The sequence below is a fragment of the Choristoneura fumiferana genome, chromosome 14 (assembly GCF_025370935.1).
Source record: "Choristoneura fumiferana chromosome 14, NRCan_CFum_1, whole genome shotgun sequence".
Lineage (NCBI taxonomy): Eukaryota > Metazoa > Arthropoda > Insecta > Lepidoptera > Tortricidae > Choristoneura > Choristoneura fumiferana.
The window spans coordinates 18,107,319-18,119,006 of record NC_133485.1 but is presented as its reverse complement, the minus strand read 5'-3'; the positions used below and the strand labels follow the sequence as shown (position 1 = coordinate 18,119,006).

The 11,688-nt window shown below is 34.9% G+C and overlaps 2 long non-coding RNA genes across 3 annotated transcripts; one reads left to right on the top strand and one right to left on the bottom strand.

Moving 5' to 3' along the window:
* The first annotated feature begins 6,851 nt into the window (after window positions 1-6,851).
* LOC141435353 (uncharacterized) lies at window positions 6,852-8,750 on the top strand. 2 transcript variants are annotated; one of them, XR_012452136.1, is made up of 3 exons: window positions 6,870-7,617; window positions 7,703-7,791; window positions 8,457-8,750. It is a non-coding gene; the product is annotated as an uncharacterized lncRNA (long non-coding RNA). The 2 variants fall into 2 exon arrangements; XR_012452135.1 differs by having other exon boundaries at window positions 6,852-7,791.
* Window positions 8,751-9,786: 1,036 nt separating this feature from the next.
* On the bottom strand, window positions 9,787-11,688 carry LOC141435354 (uncharacterized). The gene is made up of 2 exons (XR_012452137.1): window positions 11,471-11,688; window positions 9,787-10,485 (listed from the first exon to the last, which is right to left on the bottom strand). It is a non-coding gene; the product is annotated as an uncharacterized lncRNA (long non-coding RNA).

Sequence of the window (11,688 nt, the reverse complement as noted above, 5' to 3'; positions counted from 1 at the left end):
TAAGTTTTTTTTTGCCTGACTGTAGGTACTTTATGCCCCTGGTTACCAAAGTACTCGTCAAGACGACAAACAAGTCCAAACTCGATGCGGTTGTGTCGTTTATCACAGAGTTCATATGGTCACCCGCTAGCTTTATCATCAGATCAACTCCATGTTATAATAATATTGCATTGTCATCGGATTTATACATGCGTGTAAAATTTCAGCTCAATCGGTTGAAGATATCCGCTTTAAATTTGAGTTGAAAGATTCCACCCGAGCAAACAAAGTTATATTAGGTACACTGCAAATAAATATAATGCTTGTAATAAGTTTTTGTTAAAAAAATAATTTTTAATAAAAGTTTTTTTGCTGAATGTAATTTTTATTGACTGTACTTGCATTGTCGTCTAAACTACATATCTGTACTTACGAAATTTAAAGTCGGTACTATTAACTATTGAGGAGTTCCCTCCTGTAGAGACAATCCTGGCAGGACCACCAAGATGTAACTACTAGATTATTGTATTGTCACCAAATTTACACAAGTATACAAAATTTCAAGTCGATCGGACCACTGGAAGTGGGTCAAATTTAGCTTCCAAGGTTTGACCCAAACAAACAATAAATAAATAAACAAACAGGGAAAGCTAAAGAAAAGCTTCGAAAAATATCGCCGAAATGTGTATGTATTGTATGTGTAATGTATTCTCATCCTCTTTGGTTCTGTCTGTTTGCTTCTGTAGCCATTGCCTGTAACTTGCCGCGCGCGGCAAAAAAAAAATCTGTCAGCCGCTCGGTTAATTCGCGGGAAATTCTTATGTTATACTTCGTATGTTGTGTAAAACGGTATTTGACAACTCCTGATTTTGCTACATCTTAATATTATTATGAAAATATAGATATACAGATAGTGTTTAGCGAAGAGAAAATTTAAATCGGTTGAAAATTGGATTTATAGTGATTTTTTGAAAAATCTGTATACCTGTCTCTTTCTCAAACGCTTTTCTCTATGCAGCAAGTATGGCGGTACTGGCGTGTGACGTCACATGCCAGTATGTCTTTCTCTGTCTAATCTTGAATTTCAAACCCTTATAACATTGTTATTTGTAAAGATAGCTTAAACATTGTTTTTCTATTCGGTAACAGGCATTGTGTAGTTTTAATTTATAAAACATATAAGTACAAAATAGTCAAATACCGTATTAAATAATAAGAAGCTCGACTAGTGTGAATAAATTTTAAACTGTATTATAAACCTTGTAAATAGTGTTAAATACTTAGTATGATGTTTTTAGTGTAAATAACAATAGGTAAACATAGTGATTAATACGGTGTCGATTTGGCGAGTGCTTTATCAAAGTTGGCTTCATTGAGATTTGTGGTTCATAAATTGCTTTATTAATTTTGCACAAAAACGAATAAACCACACAATCAGACAGTCACTACATATATTATACTATCGAAGCTTTTATAAAACATCATTAAAATCGCAAACTTAAAGGTAAATATTCAAACGACATAAGCTACCCGTTGCTAGGCGACTCGGTCGCCTTAGCCTAGCAACCAAAAAACACGGAAAAAAACACGTTTCTTGTATGACGACCCCCTTTTTTTTGTAACTTTATTTTATTTTTAGTATTTGTTGTTATAGCGGCCACAGTAATACATAATCTGTGAAAATTTCAAGTGTCTAACTTTTACGGCTTCAGAGGTAGAGCCCTGTGACAGACGGACAGCCAGACAGACAGCGGAGTCTCAGTAATAGGGTCCCGTTGGCACCCTTTGGGTACGGACGGAACCTAAAAAGCATCCGCTGGCGTCGACTTAGGTAGATAGGTACCAGTCCAATGTGTGTCAGAAAACAATAAGTTTGTGACTGGAGCTGCCTTTTAGGTTACCAACAATACCTACCCATTCTAGGGTGCCGTAACCAAAATCCGTAGCAAATTGGGAGTCCTTTTTAGGGTTCCGTAGTTATCTGTTTGCGAAATATTCAAGTTTAAAGCATTTAAACTTGGAAGATTCCGAACAAAATAAAAAAAAACATAGGAAAATGTTACCTTATTTATTCGTTATGGCTACGGAAACCTATCTTGGGCGTGCCCGACGCGCTCTTGGCCGGTTTTTTTTAATACCTAGATTTAATTTTCTTAAGATTTTGTGTAAGTATTTATTTGTTTTTACCCGACTACCCGAAGGAGGGTTATGTTTTATGTATGTATGTATGTGTGTATGTCGGTATGTATGTCCATTTCTTTGGTCCTCGCTGCAGCCTAAACGGCTAGACGGATTTTAACATATGAGGTACCATTGGATTCGTCATAACTGTCGAAGTGACATAGGCTATATAATATTTCAATATGGCGTCTGCGAAAAAAAATATGGCGGAGAAATGAAAAAATATATTTTGTATTGTAACAATGTGGGTATCAAATCTAAGCTAATAATTAGCCCATTCTTAATATATAATATGGGTTATAATACTTTTAATCTACCGTTCTCACATAAATCAAAAGGTGGTAAATAAAACATTAAATTAAAATAACATTAAATTATAAAAATCAAAAAAACCCGACTGCCAAAACTTCCTTTAGGAAGAAAATAAGTCTAGTGGTCTAGAACTCTGTTAAGTAGCTAATTTAAAGTTCAACAGTCGGGACCCATTACTAAGAGCTTTTGACCGTCATGATTTAAATGGGTCTCGACTGTTGAACTTTAAATTAGCTACTTAACAGAGGTCTAGACCACTAGACTTATTTTCTTCCTTTTAGTTTTGGCAGTCGGGTTTTTGATTTTTATAATTTAGGGGCTGTTTCACCATCCATTGATTAGTGTTACCTGATGATTAAAAGTGATGTCGTCTCTATTTGTTTTGTTCGAATAGATGGAGATGGCATCACATTTAACCGCCAGTTAACACTTATCAATGGATGGTGAAACAGCCCCTTATTAATGTTTTATTTTACACTCTTTTGATATTTATGTAAAAACGGTAAATTAAAAGTATTATAACATATTTATATTTAGAATGGGCTAATTATTAGCTTTCATTTGATACCCATATTGTTACAATACAATTTTTTTTCATTCCTCCGCCATATTTTTTTTCGTAGACGCCATATTGAAATAATAAATATCCTTTGTCACTCCGACAGATATGACGAATCCAATGATACGTCATATGTTAAAATCTGTCCAGCCGTTTAGGCTGCAGCCGGGACCAAAGAAATGGACATACATGCCGACATAATACATAAATACATACATACATCCATACATACATACATACATACATACGCTCGAATAACCCTCCTTCGGGCAGTCGGGTAAAAAATCAAAAACCCGACTGCCTAAACTAAAAGGAAGAAAATAAGTCTAGTGGTCTTAGTTATTATTATCAAATTAAACCAAGGAGTTAGCTGCACAGAGATAGGCTGTGTGGACATAATACCATTGCCATTTACCTACCGATTGTTTTTTTTCTTAAGATTTTTTTTACTTTTTTGTATGAAACTAATGAATAGTATATTTTTTATCGAGGGACTTAAAATAAGCCAATAATTATATACCCGAAATGGTTAGCCACCCGAGCTTTAGCGAGGGTGTCTATACATCCGAGGGCTTATATTGACTTTTAGTCTCGAGGTGAAAACTCTATTTTCCACTTCGATTGCGAGAAAAATCAATTTATTTTAATCGTTTGTGATTTACGCTCTAAAATAATTTCAATGTTTTCGCGGTATGTATTTTTTCCAACCAGACACAGATATAAAAAAATCGCATCGGTGAAATGGTCCGTACACAAACTGGATTAAATAGAATGGCGCCACCTTCTATGCGGAAAAAGCATAGAACTAAGACCACGTAGACTAAGAACGTAACATTTTCGTCATGAAAATGGTCCACACACAATCTTATTTTATGCCAAAAACTAAGCATGTACTGTTTGAGTTTATCTAAGTCACACGAGTAAACTGAAAAATTAATTACTTTTTCTCCCTAAGGACTAAAGTACGCACTTTACTTCCGCCTCGTAAGGCTATATTGACCTATTTTTAGAGCATGAGAAGTGAAAAATATTTTAATTTATTTTTTATTAAGTGTACTAGTGTTTTGGATATCCTGGCTGCAGCATCAGCTCGTCGTGTTGCCACCACTGCATTGTATGTAGAATCAAATACTGATCAAAAGGAATCAAATACGACATATCTGCTATTATTTTTTCAAGAGTATACTGGTGTGCTGGATATCCTGGCTGCAGCATTAGCTCGTCGTGTTGTAGAATCACATACTGATCGAAACGAATCCAAACACGATATATCTGCATAGTTATATAGCTTACATGGGTGTTTCGAATTGTAGGTCCCAAATATGTTTGAAAGTAAAGTAAATACCCATTATGCGTCTTAGATTCCTACCGCAGCGAACAAAAGAGCTGATGATCTTGAAACTGCTGAACCGATTTTGATAAAACATCTCTAAGAACCATCGCTATTAGAAAACCTGCTTTCAAATAAAAAAAACCGCATTCAAATCGGTCCACTCGCTTAAGAGCTACGGTGCCACAGACAGACACACAGACACACATAGCGGTCAAACTTATAACACCCCTCTTTTTGCGTGGGGGGTTAAAAAGACAATGATGAAGTCGCGGGCAACAGCTAGGTAGTGCATAATTTTTATTTACTTTTAGTTGTCTTTTTTGGCGGCTTTTTTTGTCGGCGTTTTTTTTTGGGCGTTTTTTTTAATTTTTGCTGGTGTTGTTTTTATTTTTTTTAATTTATAAATATCTACCCTTGGGAAGAAAGTATAGTTTTCCTTCCTGTTGTTAGGTATGATTTGCCTCACTTTACGAGTATGAGAGATGAAAACAAATTTCACCAATTTGGAACTGATTTATGAAACCCACAATGTTACGGCAACTAGAACCGATAATGTGACACATATGTAGTTACTAATAGTTTTTCATCCTATTTTATCGGTTATGTTCTTATTTACTGTGCTCTCTTATTTAGCTTCAGTACCCATCGCAAAGCCGTTTTGTTATTTAATAATAAAATCCATGATAATAATTTCACTCATTTAATACAATAATTAACTGACACTTTGGATGTTGTCGTATTCCTGTTGAAGTTCGACTTTTCTCTTGACCCTCGGACGTGACCCTCGGACCGTTACAAAGTTATAAGTACTACACACTATTAACTACAATAACGAACGAAATAATGTACGAAAGATTCTGGTTAAAAGGTTATAGACATTATTGTCAACAGATGTATATACCAAACTAGCTAATATGACCATTATGAGTATGTAATAATCGACTTTAAGATTTATTTATATTTGTAAAGCTAATAAAAAGGTGTTAAATTACATAAGCGCCAAGTAAATAGGTAATAAAACTCATTAACAGTTAGAATTGAATGTAAAACCTACGACACAAGTATAACCAGAAGGTAAACCGGTTGTTAGATTTAGGGACGAATGTAAATAACTTATGGAAAATCTACGTAAAGACAATAACGTGAACAGTTTCAGAATCATTTTTGTTTTTTTTATGCCGACATTTTGTTTACAACGGCTTCATTTCCGTAATATAAACTGTTATTTGACAAAACAAAAATAAACTGGTGAACTAATGAATAAATATTACCTACTCGTATTAGAAAAAGGTGCTACAAGGTATTTTGAAATTTACTGTTATTATAACCTAACTACCACGAAATACGACCTTACAGCTAGGAATTATGGCACAGGATACGTATGCGCTCAACTCGCTAGTCAGAAGGCAAATGACAACTATACTTTAAAGTTGCGTTAGCGTTAGCGAGCACCTCGCAAACTATTGCGAACTTCGATCATCAATACGTAGTATCGTTCATCAAAGATTGCGAACGTGAAAGTCGGTAGGTACCCACACTCGCAATTGTTCGTCTCAAACATTACGCAGTCGAAGTGAGTTGCTATTCTATTCGAAAAGTGAACCGTACTCGTACGTACGTACGTACGTTTCGGTCACAAAATACGTCTCGATCGCGTTTGCGTTAAAATCTTAATTTGTATGGAAACACGAACAGCGCCTCTAGCGGCACGTTTGCGCAACAACTTTTGCGAGTGTAGGTCTGCTTGTCAAATTAACGTAAACTATTTCGTCCGCGAATCGTAAAGTTAACGTAAACCCGATCGACTCGACTAATCAAAACGAATGGGGATGCCAGATGTTTCAGGTTTTGCGGGATTCTCCCGAATTTTAGTATGTCCTCCCGACTCCCAACAAAGTCAAAAAAAATCATAAAAACAATATAATATAATACAATACAATACAAAGACTCTTTATTGTACACCAGAAATAACAACTACTAACAACAACCACAACACCTACAACAACAACAACTTCATTTTATAAAACAATAATTTTAAGTTCCAAATGCTTGCACTGAATGACATCAAATCCCTTTTCTTGGCATAGTACCTAACACCCAGTAACAGCCGTGATGCAAAGAATTTTAAAAAATCACGGTTTTTTTAAGCATTTTTTTACTGATTGTTTTCCTGGTTGTAGTAAATGTGAAAAAAAATACTTTATTTAAGAATTATTTGATCTTGCCATGATAGCGGGTAAATGGTGAAAAGGGACAAAAATGTAATATACATACTTATATGAACAGTAACACGATATTCGAGTAAAAAATAAATGACGTAGGTAACAAGAAAACCGTTTTCTGATTTATTTATTTATTTATTTATGTAAACACTAGCTGTTGTCCGCGACTCCGTCTGTGTAGAATTTGTTTAGCACCATCCCGCGGAAATTATGCAATTTTCGACATTAAATGTATCCCATGTTCTTTCCCGAAGACTCAAACTATTTGTATTCCGAATTTAATCTTAATCGGTTCAGCGGTTTAGACGTGACGAGGTAACAAACAAACCGACTTACAAACTTTCACATTTATAATATTGGTGGGATTTCTCTCGCAGCAGACAAAATGTTAAATGGTTTTGTTTTTAATATACTTACTTATATTTGAATTTATTATTGTTTCTCCCGTCCAAAGTACCAAAATCCCGATAAATCGTTATTTTTATCGATAATAGGGTCATTCGATCTGGCAACCCTACCTAACTACAAAACAAATGTCAGACTGACACCGCCCTAATTTACATCGTCTCAGTTCAAGAAAAAACTTAAATGTTATTACATATATTATTTGGTCGCGCTGTCATCGTTGTAAAGTGGATGCTCCATAGATGTGAAGCTGGAGGAAGATGCTTGTGATATCATGGACGGAATTTCGCACCAAAGTGCCCATACTCCATAGTTATAGACCATAGTTTAGTATACAGCACATACTGCAGTACTTGGAACTTCTTCAGGCGGAATGGATGGCGACTCCATAGAACAGCTGGTCGTGCAGGGAGGAGTGGAAGGAATCAGGTTGCACGTCAGGTCACCTCTGGACTGACCAAGTGAAGGCCACTGTAGAAAACCAAAAAGACAGTTTGCCAACAGAGAGATATGGTAGGAGATCGTACGAAGAGCTGTCCGCCTCTACCCATGACGCGGACGCATCAATATGCCTACGCCTGGTCTGCCAAGAGCGAAACGACAAAGAATAAAGTTTCATACTAATGGTTTGAAAATGTCATTCAAATACAATTGGTTGACGTTGACACTTCAGGTGGCATCGTTTTTTAAATTGAGATCCGATTTTTCCAGATAGAATACATTGTTCACTATTGATACCATGCACAAACTATGGGCTTGGACTTTAATTAACATATTGTGTCACAACTGTCAAGTGAGAAGTAAGTAAACATTGTATGGTCAAACAAATTGAATCATGACCCAGGGTGGAACCTTTTATAATCAATTTCACTATGATTTTCTTGACAAAAGTATGAGATGTCAACATGACATTAGTAGCACAAAGGTTCCACCCTGAGTCATGATACAAATTGTGCGACTTTACCTAATAATTTCACTGAAATCTCATGATATTTGTTAGACAATTCTGGATGATGATTTCAATTATTGTAATAGTTTTCAGTTAAAAATTAACTTGCTTGTTTCAGAAATGAGGTTTTGTGCCATAACCCATGAATTTCTTCTTATGGCAATTATACACTTATTTCATTATTATTTTCTTTTGCCACCATGCTTTTAGAAATCTGTAGAATTTGCAATCAGTATTCTTGCTTGTGTTTTTGTAATTCATAAGAACACATCATGTTAGGACCATATTTATTTACTCATCCTCGCCCAAACTAAGCATTGACTATGGATACTAGGCAACGGATAAACATACTTAATAATATAAAATCATTTTTATTTATAGGTATAGATAATACAAATTTCATATTAACATTTTCTACTATCATGGAACTCAAGAGTAACACAATATGTTAATCAATCAGGCATTCCTTCTAGATTAACAAGTAAAAGTTGTCAATTCAACAATTTTTTTTTTCAGATAAATTGAAATGCTCACCTATTCTCAAGATACTGTAAACCTCACAAGGACTAAGAAATGCACTGAGAAATTGAAAAGAGATGCAGCGGCGGCCTTAGGGAGTGGCGAACAGGGCAATCGCGCAGGGGCCTCGCGCAACAACTTAAGCTAATTAAAAAAAATATAGATTTTTTTAACTATATAGACCTGCTGCCCGGGGCCTCGCAATGGGTAAGGCTGCTGCTGAAGAGATGTTATTGAATATTTACATTTACTTACCAGTGATGCTTAGATTAAAATTTGTTTGAAATCTTGCCTTCTTTGTTTTATTTACATTCCATGTCTATAAAAAAGATATATTGAACCAGGTTTCTGGGACAGCATTTCCGGAGCGAGCGACGGAGGAATTTTTAAAACTCGAGCCTATCAGTCTCTAAGGACTGAACACACCTGTGATATAGGTAGTGCCACCAGAGTTGAGTTCACACACACAAGAATATATGTTGCCTATGTAATGACATCAGATTTCATTTTATTTTTCGATTTTCCATGTATGAAATGTGATTTGGTGCTGGATGATAGAAGCGATTTCAACTACAGAATAACAGTTAACTTGAATAATTATTTACCTACTTACATACTTTATTATGGACAGTAAACTACCTAATTATTTTTATAGGCTACTTTTTATCCCAATATTCCCATGGAGTAAGGATTAAATCTTGAAGTTTCAACCACTGGGTTTAGTCATGAAATTTATTTAACTTTAAAATAATTTATTAAATGTGATTTGGTGCTGGATGATAGAAGCGATTTGAACTGCAGAATAACAGTTAACTTGAATAATTATTTACCTACTTACATACTTTATTATGGACAGTAGACTATCTAATTAGTTTTATTGGCTACTTTTTATCCCAATATTCCCATGGAGTAGGGATTAAATCTTGAAATTTCAACCACTGGGTTTAGTCATGAAATTTTAATGAAATTTATCTTTTCAAATATAATTTTTTTAGATAAATAATTTTTTTAAATAGATAATTATTAAAATTGCTGTATTATTATTATTTCATTTAAACTGCAAAGTTGTTGTTGCAAGTGCAACTAATCAGTGTTACAGACTTATAATAAGTTCCTTTACTAATACTTCAATAGAAGTATTAAGATTCTTTACTAATTACTACCACTTCTTTCATTCTTTCCACCATTTTCACCCCTTGTAAAGAAACAAGTGCAAAAAAAAACAATACTTCCATTGAACAAAAAACTAAGTACAATATTACACAAAACATTGATTTTCTTGGAAGATATATGATGAAGCTTTGAGGGGGTAAATAAAAAAAACAAGTTTAAGATTTTAAAGAAACTTGAAGGCATAAAATCAGTTTTTATTACACTTATCAAATTTAAGTTTTTGTCAGAAACGTAATCCATACTTATATTATAAATGCGAAAGTGTCTCTGTCTTTTTGTTAACTCTTCACGCTTGAACTGAATGATTAATTTAAGATAGTTCGAGTCCCGGGGAATCAGATTTTTATCCTGGAAAATACACATTACCCGTGCAAGAGTGATAAACAAATTCTGGTCAGACAAAATCACAGGTGAAAACTAGTTTAAAACAAACTACCTTAACTAATTACAAACAAATAAACTTAAGAAATGGGAAAATTAGACTTACAGATTTTTAAAACAACTTGTGTTTAAAGTAAGTTAAAAACCTAAAGCTTGTAAAAAACAATAATAAACAAATTTGTGCACACTAATATATTCTTTCTGCTTTAGGCAATTGTATATTAACAAGGATAATTTGTATAATAAGATTAGAAGTTGAGCACAGGGCAGACATCTTGTGTAGCTTTGTAAATAGAATATAATACATATGAAAGGATTTGAAGAACAGATGGCAACCACAAACTGGAAGATACTGCAGCCCTCCCACTAGGTAGACCAGTAATGTCGGGAAAATTGTGTTGTTTTACAATCTTCATTCAACAGTTGGACCCCTTCTGTTTTTGGTGATGATCCAGATCCATGCAGTCTCCTCCTAAGAAAATATCAATTGACAATATTAGATAGGCAGTCACTGACTGAGTCTATAATTTAATTTTTGCAGGTGGTAGGACCTTGTGCAAGGTCCGCCCGGATTGCTACCACCATCTTGCTTGCTAATCCTGCTGTGAAGCAGCAGTGCTTGCGCTGTTGTGTTTCGGGGTGGAGAGTAAGACAGCCAGTGGAATTACTGGCACTTGAGTATTTTATCTTCGGCCTCTTAGGATTTTAGGGCGGTGGTGATCTCTTACTATCAGGAGGCCCACTTGCTCGTTTGCCAACCATTCAAATGAAAAAACAAATTGCATTCCTGAATTGCAGTTAGTCTGTCAAAAATAATGGTTACATGAGCGAAGCTATGTGTAAAGGCAAGTTCATAATTCCATACTATTATTTAATGTTATAAATGCGAAAGTGGCTGTCTATCTGTCTGTTCCTGCTGAACCAATAAAAATGAAATGTTGTACAGAGATAAACAGTATGTACCTATCAGGGCCGTGCGGAGGCCCTGGCCTGGAGCACACAAGAACTTGGGGCGCTTTTGAAAATTAAAGAAAGTTTTACTTAAAAACATTTTTTCTCCGTTTTTTGACCTTTTGGGTGTCCCATTGGCTGGGGGGCACTGATGGGCACGGGTCCCGTGTGCCCTTATGGTATAGATAGGATTAGTAAAGAGGGAAAAAGGATAGTTTTTATCAAGGAGCGATAAACGAGTTCGAGGTAGACCAAGTCGCAGGCAACGGACAATATTATGTAAATTTATATTACCATCTTTTCAAGAGATAAAGAACCGTTTTTCGAAATCTGTTTGTCAACAAAACATAGTGTGTAAAATTGAGATATTATTGAATTCTCGAGAACTATTGATAGCATTAGTCGCAATATTTAGTTTTAAGCCAGATATGGAACAGGAAAATATGAGAGAAAAAAAATGCATCAACAGTACGATTGGTAAATAAATAAACAAAATTCTTACCTACCAGTCAAAGCTGCGAACATTGGTCTCAGCCTCACCCAACAAACAGTTGCAGGAAACTTCCATTTCTACAATTTCCACATCCTAAATCTTCAACTTGTGGTAAGGTACAGCAGTAAATAAAAATTGATCATCTTCAATTCAATGATTTTGTCCTTTAGCAAAGGTCGTACACATCATAATCACTTTTTTTCTGCGGCTACTATTTTGTCACATACACAT